At 42.1% G+C, this 13,713-nt stretch overlaps 1 protein-coding gene across 4 annotated transcripts in view; it reads left to right on the top strand.

Moving 5' to 3' along the window:
* LOC110488707 (amyloid beta precursor protein binding family B member 2) overlaps nt 1-13,713 on the top strand; it is a 49,316-nt gene that overhangs the window by 9,524 nt on the left and 26,079 nt on the right. The gene's annotated exons all lie outside the window — the stretch shown is intronic.

The raw sequence follows: 13,713 nt of genomic DNA on the forward strand, positions 1-13,713 counted from the left end.
CATCTATTACACCTAGTAGAACACCTAGTGAATATCCTTTATTACATCTATTACACCTAGTGAATACCCTTTATTACATCTATTACACCTAGTAGCACACCTAGTGAATATCCTTTATTACATCTATTACACCTAGTGAATACCCTTTATTACATCTATTACACCTAGTGAATACCCTTTATTACATCTATTACACCTAGTAGAACACCTAGTGAACATTCTTTATTACATCTATTACACCTAGTGAATACCCTTTATTACATCTATTACACCTAGTAGCACACCTAGTGAATACCCTTTATTACATGTATTACACCTAGTGAATATCCTTTATTACATGTATTACACCTAGTAGCACACCTAGTGAATATTCTTTATTACATCTATTACACCTAGTAGCACACCTAGTGAATATCCTTTATTACATCTATTACACCTAGTGAATACCCTTCATTACATATATTACACCCAGTGAATACCCTTTATTACATCTATTACACCTAGTGAATACCCTTTATAACATATATTATACCTAGTGAATATCCTTTATTACATCCATTACACCTAGTAGCACACCTAGGGAATACCCTTTATTACATGTATTACACCTAGTGAATATCCTTTATTACATGTATTACACCTAGTAGCACACCTAGTGAATATCCTTTATTACATGTATTACACCTAGTAGCACACCTAGTGAATATCCTTTATTACATGTATTACACCTAGTGAATATCCTTTATTACATGTATTACACCTCATGAATATCCTTTATTACATGTATTACACCTAGTAGCACACCTAGTGAATACCCTTTATTACATCTATTACACCTAGCAGCACACCTAGTGAATATCCTTTATTACATGTATTACACATAGTGAAAATCCTTTATTACATGTATTACACCTAGTGAATACCCTTTATTACATGTATTACACCTAGTGAATACCCTTTATTACATGTATTACACCTAGCGAATACCCTTTATTACATCTATTACACCTAGTGAATACCCTTTATTACATCTATTACACCTAGTGAATATCCTTTATTACATCTATTACACCTAGTGAATATCCTTTATTACATCTATTACACCTAGTGAATACCCTTTATTACATCTATTACACCTAGTGAATACCCTTTATTACATCTATTACACCTAGTGAATATCCTTTATTACATCTATTACACCTAGTGAATATCCTTTATTACATCTATTACACCTAGTGAATACCCTTTATCACATCTATTACACCTAGTGAATACCCTTTATTACATCTATTACACCTAGTGAGTATCCTTTATTAGATCTATTACACCTAGTTGCACACCTAGTGGATACCCTTTATCACATCTATTACACCTAGTGAATACCCTTTATTACATATATTACACCTAATGAATACCCTTTATTACATCTATTACACCTAGTGAATACCCTTTATTACATCTATTACACCTAGTGAATACCCTTTATTACATGTATTACACCTAGTGAATACCCTTTATTACATATATTACACCTAGTGAATATCCTTTATTACATCTATTACACCTAGTGAATATCCTTTATTACATCTATTACACCTAGTGAATACCCTTTATTACATCAATTACACCTAGTAGCAAACCTAGTGAATACCCTTTATTACATCTATTACACCTAGTGAATATCCTTTATTACATCTATTACACCTAGCGAATACCATTTATTACATCTATTACACCTAGTGAATATCCTTTATTACATCTATTACACCTAGTGAATATCCTTTATTACATCTATTACACCTAGTGAATACCCTTTATTACATCTATTACACCTAGTGAGTATCCTTTATTAGATCTATTACACCTAGTAGCACACCTAGTGGATACCCTTTATCACATCTATTACACCTAGTGAATAACCTTTATTATATATATTACACCTAGTGAATACCCTTTATTACATCTATTACACCTAGTGAATATCCTTTATTACATCTATTACACCTAGTGAATACCCTTTATTACATCTATTACACCTAGTGAGTATCCTTTATTAGATCTATTACACCTAGTAGCACACCTAGTGGATACCCTTTATCACATCTATTACACCTAGTGAATACCCTTTATTACATCTATTACACCTAGTGGATACCCTTTATCACATATATTACACCTAGTGAATACCCTTTATTACATATATTACACCTAGTGAATACCCTTTATTACATATATTACACCTAGTGGATACCTTTTATCACATCTATTACACCTAGTGAATACCCTTTATTACATATATTACACCTAGTGAATACCCTTTATTACATATATTACACCTAGTGAATACACTTTATTACATCTATTACACCTAGTGAATACGCTTTATTACATCTATTACACATAGTGAATACCATTTATTACACCTATTACACCTAGTGAATACCCTTTATTACATATATTACACCTAGTGAATATCCATTATTACATCTATTACACCTAGTAGCACACCTAGTGAATACCCTTTATTACATGTATTACACCTAGTGAATATCCTTTATTACATGTATTACACTTAGCGAATATTCTTTATTACATCTATTACACCTAGTAGCACACCTAGTGAATACCCTTTATTACATATATTACACCCAGTGAATACCCTTTATTACATCTATTTCACCTAGTGAATACCCTTTATAACATATATTACACCTAGTGAATATCCTTTAGTACATCTATTACACCTAGTATCACACCTAGTGAATACCCTTTATTACATGTATTACACCTAGTGAATATCCTTTATTACATGTATTACACCTAGTAGCACACCTAGTGAATATCCTTTATTACATGCATTACACCTAGTAGCACACCTAGTGAATATCCTTTATTACATGTATTACGCCTAGTGAATATCCTTTATTACATGTATTACACCTAGTGAATATCCTTTATTACATGTATTACACCTAGTAGCACACCTAGTGAACACCCTTTATTACATGTATTACACCTAGTGAATATCCTTTATTGCATCTATTACACCTAGTGAATATCTTTTATTACATGTATTACACCTAGTAGCACACCTAGTGAATACCCTTTATTACATGTATTACACCTAGTGAATACCCTTTATTACATATATTACACCAAGTAGCACACCTAGTGAATACCCTTTATTACATCTATTACACCTAGTAGCACACCTAGTGAATACCTTTTATTACATGTATTACACCTAGTGAATATCCTTTATTACATGTATTACACCTAGTAGCACACCTAGTGAATATCCTTTATTACATGTATTACACCTAGTAGCACACCTAGTGAATACCCTTTATTACATGTATTACACCTAGTGAATATCCTTTATTACATGTATTACACCTAGTGAATATCCTTTATTACATGTATTACACCTAGTAGCACACCTAGTGAATACCCTTTATTACATCTATTACACCTAGTAGCACACCTAGTGAATACCCTTTATTACATGTATTACACCTAGTGAATACCATTTATTACATATATTACACCTAGTGAATATCCTTTATTACATCTATTACACCTAGTGAATACCCTTTATTACATCTATTACACCTAGTGAATATCCTTTATTACATCTATTACACCTAGTGAATACCGTTTATTACATCTATTACACCTAGTAGCACACCTAGTGGATACCCTTTATCACATCTATTACACCTAGTGAATATCCTTTATTACATGTATTACACCTAGTGAATATCCTTTATTACATGTATTACACCAAGTAGCACACCTAGTGAATACCCTTTTTTACATCTATTACACCTAGTAGCACACCTAGTGAATACCCTTTATTACATGTATTACACCTAGTGAATATCCTTTATTACATGTATTACACCTAGTAGCACACCTAGTGAATATCCTTTATTACATGTATTACACCTAGTAGCACACCTAGTGAATACCCTTTATTACATGTATTACACCTAGTGAATATCCTTTATTACATGTATTACACCTAGTGAATATCCGTTATTACATGTATTACACCTAGTAGCACACCTAGTGAATACCCTTTATTACATCTATTACACCTAGTAGCACACCTAGTGAATACCCTTTATTACATGTATTACACCTAGTGAATACCATTTATTACATCTATTACACCTAGTGAATATCCTTTATTACATCTATTACACCTAGTGAATACCCTTTATTACATCTATTACACCTAGTGAATATCCTTTATTACATCTATTACACCTAGTGAATACCGTTTATTACATCTATTACACCTAGTAGCACACCTAGTGGATACCCTTTATTACATCTATTACACCTAGTGAATACCCTTTATTACATCTATTACACCTAGTGAATACCCTTTATTACATCTATTACACCTAGTGAATACCCTTTATTACATCTATTACACCTAGTGAATATCCTTTATTACATCTATTACACCTAGTGAATACCGTTTATTACATCTATTACACCTAGTAGCACACCTAGTGAATATCCTTTATCACATCTATTACACCTAGTGAATATCCTTTATTACATGTATTACACCTAGTGAATATCCTTTATTACATGTATTACACCTAGTAGCACACCTAGTGGATACCCTTTATCACATCTATTACACCTAGTGAATATATCCTTTATTGCATCTATTACACCTAGTGAATATCCTTTATTACATGTATTACACCTAGTGAATATCCTTTATTACATCTATTACACCTAGTGAATATAATGTGTTACATCTATTACACCTAGTAGCACACCTAGTGAATACCCTTTATTACATGTATTACACCTAGTGAATACCCTTTATTACATATATTACACCTAGTGAATATCCTTTATTACATCTATTACACCTAGTGAATATCCTTTATTACATATATTACACCTAGTGAATACCCTTTATTACATCTATTACACCTAGTAGCACACCTAGTGAATACCCTTTATTACATCTATTACACCTAGTGAATATCCTTTATTACATCTATTACACCTAGTGAATACCCTTTATTACATCTATTACACCTAGTGAGTATCCTTTATTAGATATATTACACCTAGTAGCACACCTAGTGGATACCCTTTATCACATCTATTACACCTAGTGAATACCCTTTATTACATATAATACACCTAGTGAATACCCTTTATTACAGCTATTACACCTATTGAATATCCTTTATTACATATATTACACCTAGTAGAACACCTAGTGAATACCCTTTATTACATCTATTACACCTAGTGAGTATCCTTTATTACATCTATTACACCTAGTAGAACACCTAGTGAATATCCTTTATTACATAGATTACACCTAGTAGTACACCTAGTGAATACCCTTTATTACATCTATTACACCTAGTGAATATCCTTTATTACATCTATTACACCTAATAGCACACCTAGGGAATACCCTTTATTACATCTATTACACCTAATAGCACACCTAGTGAATATCCTTTATTACATATATTACACCTAGTAGAACACCTAGTGAATATCCTTTATTACATCTATTTCACCTAGTGAATATCGTTTATTACCTGTATTAGACCTAGTGAATACCCTTTATTACATCTATTACACCTAGTAGAACACCTAGTGAGTATCGTTTATTACATCTATTTCACCTAGTAGAACACCTAGTGAGTATCCTTTATTACATATATTACACCTAGTAGAACACCTAGTGGATATCCTTTATTACATATATTACACCTAGTAGAACACCTAGTGAATACCCTTTATTACATCTATTACACCTAGTGAGTAGCCTTTATTACATACAGTGCCTTGCGAAAGTATTCGGCCCCCTTGAACTTTGCAACCTTTTGCCACATTTCAGGCTTCAAACATAAAGATATAAAACTGTATTTTTTTGTGAAGAATCAACAACAAGTGGGACACAATCATGAAGTGGAACGACATTTATTGGATATTTCAAACTTTTTTAACAAATCAAAAACTGAAAAATTGGGCGTGCAAAATTATTCAGCCCCCTTAAGTTAATACTTTGTAGCGCCACCTTTTGCTGCGATTACAGCTGTAAGTCGCTTGGGGAACCTCTCCATCATTCTACTGTGTGAGATGGTCTTAACCTCTCTATATTGAACTGGTAATGTTGCTTACTCATATTCACTCCCAGGCCCCAGGGTTCACAGTCTTGGTTAGAGTTATGTGGGAGTGTACTTACTTTGACCCTCTATACCAGGGGTATTGGTCTGGATCCTGCTGGTTCTGTTCTACCTGATAACTCATTGCACCCACCTGGTGTCCCAGGTCTAAATCAGTCCCTGATTAGAGGAGGAGAATGAAAAAACACAGTGGAACTGGCTTTGAGGTCCAGAGTTGAGTTTGAAGGGCTCCAGCGTTTGCTGGACATGTATGTCATGTGTAGAATGTTGTGTTGAATGGGACTGGTAGAAAAATAATGGAGTCTTTCTGCATGGTAGCTTTCCTCACCTCTCTGTCTGCCTTTTCCACTTTCTTCTGTGTGGCTATGTCTTTTTCTGTTTCTCTATCTCAATACAATGAGACAATGCTGCTCTCTGTCCCTCCAATTCCCTCTCTCTCTCTCTCTCTCTCTCTCTCTCCCACCTTCTCCCCCTCTTATTCGCTCTCCCAATCCCTTCACCCCTCCCGCTCTGGACTATAAAACTTTCAGAGGCTGTCTCTAGGTAATGGGAAAAGCATGTAGAGGAGTGTGAGGGTCGGCCCTACCCTGCAGCCTCTCACCAAGTCACTTCTCTATCCTTTCCTCTCTGTCTTTCTCTCCCTCTCTCTCTCTCTTCCTCTCCACGTCTCTGCCTTTCTCTCCCTCCGTCTCTCTTCCTCTCCACGTCTCTGCCTTTCTCTCCCTCCGTCTCTCTCTTCCTCTCCACGTCTCTGCCTTTCTCTCCCTCCGTCTCTCTTCCTCTCCACGTCTCTGCCTTTCTCTCCCTCCGTCTCTCTCTTCCTCTCCACGTCTCTGCCTTTCTCTCCCTCCGTCTCTCTTCCTCTCCACGTCTCTGCCTTTCTCTCCCTCCGTCTCTCTCTTCCTCTCCACGTCTCTGCCTTTCTCTCCCTCCGTCTCTCTTCCTCTCCACGTCTCTGCCTTTCTCTCCCTCCGTCTCTCTCTTCCTCTCCACGTCTCTGCCTTTCTCTCCCTCCGTCTCTCTTCCTCTCCACGTCTCTGCCTTTCTCTCCCTCCGTCTCTCTCTTCCTCTCCACGTCTCTGCCTTTCTCTCCCTCCGTCTCTCTCTTCCTCTCCACGTCTCTGCCTTTCTCTCCCTCCGTCTCTCTCTTCCTCTCCACGTCTCTGCCTTTCTCTCCCTCCGTCTCTCTGTCCTCTCCACGTCTCTGAGAGAGAGAGAGAGAGAGAGAGAGAGAGAGAGAGAGAGAGAGAGAGAGAGAGAGAGAGAGAGAGAGAGAGAGAGAGAGAGAGAGAGAGAGAGAGAGAGAGAGAGAGAGAGAGAGAGAGAGAGAGAGAGAGAGAGAGAGAGAGAGAGTGTTAATCTGTTATGAGTCTGTTATGCATGGAAGGGAAAGAGTGCACTTAGCACAGATGCCCCATCACGCTACTGCTGCAGTACACAGAGTGGTCGCTAGAGTGCACTGTAAGCAAGGCTCTGCTGTGTTCCTCACTGGCGACGAGAGGGACTCCACAGCCAGGTGCTAGTGTAGGTAGGAAATGGCTGTTGGCTAGTGCTGCTTGATTGACTGTCTGGGAGTGAGACTTCATGGACGGGACTTTTATAGAACTGGAAGGAAAAACCCTGCGGACCTGACGGTGTGGGGACTGTGACGTACCTGTGTGTGTGTTGGGCAGCCTAGCTGTGGGGTAATTGGCCAGGTGAGACCGGGTGGAGAGAAAGTTCTGCTAACAGTCTGATCTGCTCTTCTTCATTTGTTTATTTTCTATTTCACTTGCTTTGGCAATGTAAACATATGTTCCCCATGCCTATAAAGCCCAATTAATTTAATTGAGAGAGGGGGGGCAATACTTTGGCAATGTAAACACATGTTTCCGATGCCAATAAAGCCCATTGAATTGAGTGTTTTCTCAGGTTGGGTATCTAAGTGCAGAGTCCACCTTAGATTCTAAGGAGACTGGACTGTGCTGGACCTCCCAGTGACTCTCCCTCTGCGTGTGTGTGTGTGTGTGTATGTAAGTGAGTGTGTGGGGGGTTCTTCAAAATGCTCCACAGCAACAGGAATATCCCCAGCTCTGAACTGAATGTTCTTTCACTCATTACCTCCTTCTCTCTCCCCCTTTTTCTCTCTCTCTGATTCAATATGAATGAGCCCCCGTCTCTGAGTGTGTGTGTGTGTGTGTGGGGGGGGGGGGGGGGGGGGGGGGTAGATGGTTGATGAAGTCATGGGGCTATATCTGGAGCACTCAGCAAGTCTGTGTGTGTGCATGTACATATGTGTGTGTGTGTGTGTGTGTGTGTGTGTGTGTCTGGTCACGTGGGTCTGAATTGATGAACGCATAGGTCTATATGTGGAGCACTCTGTGTAGGGGTGTGTGTGTGGGGGGGGGTGTGTGTGTGTGTGTGTCTCCCCAGGTCTATTTCTACCCTTTGTCTCTAGTGCTCTTTCTCCTTTACCCTCTCGCTATTGGCTAACAGCTCTCTCCCTCTTCCCCTATCTCTCTCTCTCACTTTGTTTGTCCCCCCGTCACACTTTGTGTGTGTGTGTGTGTGAGAGTGTGTGTGTGTGCTAAGGCACCCCTGTCTCTGTCTACTGCAGTAGGAGAGAAAGGGAAGAGGAAAGAGAAGCAGGGTTGAAGACCACGAGGCAAAGAAACAGTGAGAAAGAGGCAGAGAAAGGGATACACCAGAAGGAGCGCAAGTCCTAGAGGTTCAACGAGAAGGAGAGAGAGAGCGATTGGTAGCGAAGGAGAGAGGGAGAGAAGGAGAGAGGGAGGGAGAGAAGGAGAGAGGGATAGAGGGAGGGAGAGGAGGGAGGGATAGAGGGAGGGAGAGAAGGAGAGAAGGAGAGAAGGAGAGAGGGAGGGAGAGAAGGAGAGAGGGATAGAGGGAGGGAGAGAAGGAGGGAGGGAGAGAAGGAGGGAGGGATAGAGGGAGGGAGGGAGAGAAGGAGAGAGGGAGAGAAGGAGAGAAGGAGAGAGGGAGAGAAGGAGAGAAGGAGAGAGGGATAGAGGGAGGGAGAGAAGGCATGCTTCGCTGACAGTGAAAGACAGAGGTAAGACCTTGCGGAGGACTCTCCAATCAAGCGTGCGTGCGAGGGAAACAGAGCGAGAGAGAAAGAGAGTGAGAGAGAGAGAGAAAGAAGCATAGGCAGGGGGGAGGGATTGGAGAAGGAACAGAGAGAAGAGGAAAGGGGGACTCTGAGGTTTTAAAAGAAGGAAAAGAAGGAGAGAGAGCGGAGGACGAGTAGCGGAACGACAGCGGCAGGCAGGAAAAGCACAAGCCAAGCCCTGCTTACCCCTGGGAGCCATGGCGATACGGCTGTAGCAATGTCACCGTAGCCATGAAGCTAACATCACAGCGAACCACTCAGCGATAACAGGGAGGATGTCTGACGCTGTGAGTACCTCCTCTGTCCCTGTCCCTCTGTCCCTGTCCCTCTGTCCCTGTCCCTCCCTCTCTTCAGTATGTCTCTATCTCTGTCCATCCCTCTCTTTCTCTCTCTCTCTACAGTATGTCTCTATCTCTGTCCATCCCTCTCTTCCTCTCTCTCTCTCTCTCTCTCTACAGTATGTATCTGTCTCTGTCCATCCCTCTCTTCCTCTCTCTCTCTCTCTCTCTCTCTCTCTCTCTACAGTATATCTCTATCTCTGTCCATCCCTCTCTTCCTCTCTCTCTCTCTACAGTATGTCTCTATCTCTGGTTACTTTCTCTCTGTCATTGACTCTTTTTGTTTTGTTCTGTATTACAATTGACTTATGTTACTCTACACCTCTAGTGTGTTCTGTTCATGTCCCCTTTTTATCTTTCTACATTTCTCTCTCTCCGTCTCTTTCTCCTGGCTCTTCTCTCTCTCTCTCTCTCTCTCTCTCACTCTCTCGTCTCTCTGTCTCTCCTGGCTCTTCTCTCTCTCTCTCTCTCTCTCTCGCGCTCTCTCTCTCGCTCAATCTCGCTCTCTCTCTCGTGTCTCTCACCCCTGGCTCTTCTCTCTCTCTCTCTTTCTTTCTTTCTTTCTGTCTTTCTTTCTTTCTCTCTCTATCTCCTTTTTTCTCTCTGCTCTAAAGGCTGGAGCTGTGAGGTGATGGAATGCAGGCTGTGGCTGCTTGCTTGCGGAGATAGGGACAGAGAACAGAAGGAGATTCTCTGATGAGAAATAAAAGGGTGGAGGGGAATGAAAAGTGAATGACGAGGGTGAAGTAAGCAAAGGAAGGATGAACAAATATGCTGGATGCTCTTGCAGTCAGAATTCTCTTTGAGTGTTTAGTAGAGACAGGGCTGTGTGCGTGGGTCCGTGCGTGCGTTTGTGTGTCCATGCGCGTGTGTCCATTGCGTGCATGTGCCCTTGCGCGCGCGCAAGGGCACATAGGGCACACAGGGTGTGTGAAGCACCGAAAGGAGGCAGTCAATTCAGGAAGTGATTTTAATTTAAAATTGCAAACATTTAATAACAAATAAATAGCTTCAACTTCTCAAGTCATTGAAACAACAATTGAATTGACCCCAGCCCTGGTGTGAAGTGTGTTTTGCAGAGAAGGGTGCTTTAAGGGCCCAACACACCATACACAAACAGAGCAGGGTGCTTTAAGGGCCCTACACACCATACACAAACAGAGCAGGGTGCTTTAAGGGCCCTACACACCATACACAAACAGAGCAGGGTGCTTTAAGGGCCCTACACACCAGACACAAACAGAGCAGGGTGCTTTAAGGGCCCTACACACCATACACAAACAGAGCAGGGTGCTTTAAGGGCCCAACACACCAGACACAAACAGAGCAGGGTGCTTTAAGGGCCCTACACACCATACATAAACAGAGCAGGGTGCTTTAAGGGCCCTACACACCAGACACAAACAGAGCAGGGTGCTTTAAGGGCCCTACACACCAGACACAAACAGAGCAGGGTGCTTTAAGGGCCCTACACACCAGACACAAACAGAGCAGGGTGCTTTAAGGGCCCTACACACCATACACAAACAGAGCAGGGTGCTTTAAGGGCCCTACACACCATACACAAACAGAGCAGGGTGCTTTAAGGGCCCTACACACCAGACACAAACAGAGCAGGGTGCTTTAAGGGCCCTACACACCATACACAAACAGAGCAACGTAGCGTTGTATACGGTCCATACCAACATTTGAGCCACACAAAATGGCGTAGAACTAAGTAGAAAACGACTTTGCGTAAAGCATGTAGCGGCCTTTGCTGTACCAAGCGTGTAAAAGGATTGGAGGAGGAGGAGGAGGAGGAGGAGGAGGAAGAACTGTGCTCTAAGTGCTCTGTTCTGATGTCCCACTGTATGATGTTTGGATTGAAGGTAGAAAAACACGGTGATGATGCCATAGTCTGAATATATCCCATTTTTACTTTGGCATGAATGTCTATGTAACGAGCCGTAATGTTGTTTGCGGTCGGTTTCTAATGGATGATCACATAAGCTTGTTTGCTGCCCACTTGAACACATTGTTCGTTCAGACACTTCATTCATATTCATTAGGAGGGAGCAGTGCAGACGGACCTACATCCGTCTCTTGGTTATTCCTCTCCTCTCCTCATTGTCCCTCCGTCCCATCCCCCCTCCCCCCGTTGACCTTCTGTAGACAGGTTTGGCATGAAGAGGAGGAGAGGAGGAGGAGAGGGAGGAGGCATTAGCTGTAAATGTCTCCTACACCCATCATTCATCTTTTACTATATACAAGTCCTACTCCTTTCGTCGATAAAAAAAAAATGATTGCGTGTTTGTGTGAACAGGTCTGCGTGTGTGGGGGGCTTGCGACGTGTTGATATAGACGCATATTTTAGCGCTTGTGTGTGTCTCTACCACGGTGTTGTAGTGGGAGTTCTGTCGTTCCCGTTAACTATCAGAATTGTACCTGCTCTGGAGTTACAATTGGTCATAGCTCATTAACTGATCATGTCCCCTTTAACGTGTTTTAAACCAGGGATGGGCAACTTTAACGGGGGTGGTGGCCACCCCCCAAAAAAATCTGAACTCATCATGAGGGTGCCCAGTTGTTCGCTGTTGGAACACCCAGGCCCGCTCAATAGATGCCAGAGTGATTGATGCCGTTTCCTTCCCACTCCTGGTCTGATCAGGGCCACACAACATCTCTCTTTACCCACGAGTCATCACTCTGCTGTTGCAGCTCACTCCATCTACCCACAATTCATCACTTCTCTCCAGCAGGATGAATCTGTCTGTCTGTCTGTCTGTCTGTCTGTCTGTCTGCCTGCCTGACTGCCTGCCTAGAATCCTCCACTCATTCTCTAAAGAGTAACTATGGGAGGGACACTCTGTCTCTCCACCCTGGAATCATCACTCACACACACTATCCGTTCATACACCAGCGTTAGCTCTAGTTATTTCTCTCTCTCTTCCTCTCCTTCTTTTTTGAATTTTCCTCTCGTACTTGATTTTCTCTCCCTCCATCCCTCTGACAATCCCTTTGCTTCACTCTCTCCTCCCTCCTCCTTCCATCTCTCCTCCCTCCTCCTTCCATCTCTCCTCCCTCCTCCTTCCATCTCTCCTTCCTCCTCCTTCATTCTCTCCTCCCTCCTCCTTCACTCTCTCCTCCCTCCTCCTTCATTCTCTCCTCCCTCCTCCTTCATTCTCTCCTCTCTCCTCCTTCCATCTCTCCTCCTTCCTCCTTCATTCTCTCCTCCCTCCTCCTTCACTCTCTCCTCCCTCCTCCTTCATTCTCTCCTCCCTCCTCCTTCATTCTCTCCTCCCTCCTCCTTCCATCTCTCCTCCCTGCTCCTTTCATCTCTCCTCCCTCCTCCTTCCATCTCTCCTCCCCTGCCATCTTCTCCTTTCTATCCCTCCCTCCACCCCTCCCACCCTCTGTCCCTCCCCAGCAGCCAGTAAATCTCTCCCTACCCACTCCTCACAGCGGTGCCCAGCGAGCATGTTCACCCCTCACCCCTGCATAATGCTGAATATGTTCAGGCTGTTCACTGTCTGTATGTACACAGAGCAGGGCAGACATACCTGCAGTTGTTGTTTTATGCTGTGGTATAAACTCTACATTACATTATATATTGTACATGTTGGCATTTTAATAGGCCATGCCTTAGGTGCATTGTGTACACTGACACACACACACACACACACACACACACACACACACACACACACACACACACACACACACACACACACACACACACACACACACACACACTAACACTTAAATCAACCCCTCTCTCTCTCTCACACACACGCACACAAGTGTATATATTAGTTTGGCACCAGTGGTGTCGGGGTGCAGTTCGGCTTTGTCTCAGTCAGGAGAACACACATCAGATCAGAGCGGTGTGATGTATAAATGATCAAAGAACAGACAACAGCGGGAGGGACCTCTCTCTCTCTCTCTCTCTCTCTCTCTCTCTCTCTCTCTCTCTCTCTCTCACACACACACTCTCATCTCACTCAGTCCATCTCTCCTAGTCCTATCCCCTGACAGGAGAGCGCTACATCTCTGTGTGTCTCCACCACCCAGTCTCTCCCTCAGCCACCCACCCACCTAGCATAGC

Source organism: Oncorhynchus mykiss, chromosome 14, assembly GCF_057628025.1.
Source record: "Oncorhynchus mykiss isolate SJ-2025 chromosome 14, ASM5762802v1, whole genome shotgun sequence".
Taxonomy (NCBI): Eukaryota; Metazoa; Chordata; class Actinopteri; order Salmoniformes; family Salmonidae; genus Oncorhynchus; species Oncorhynchus mykiss.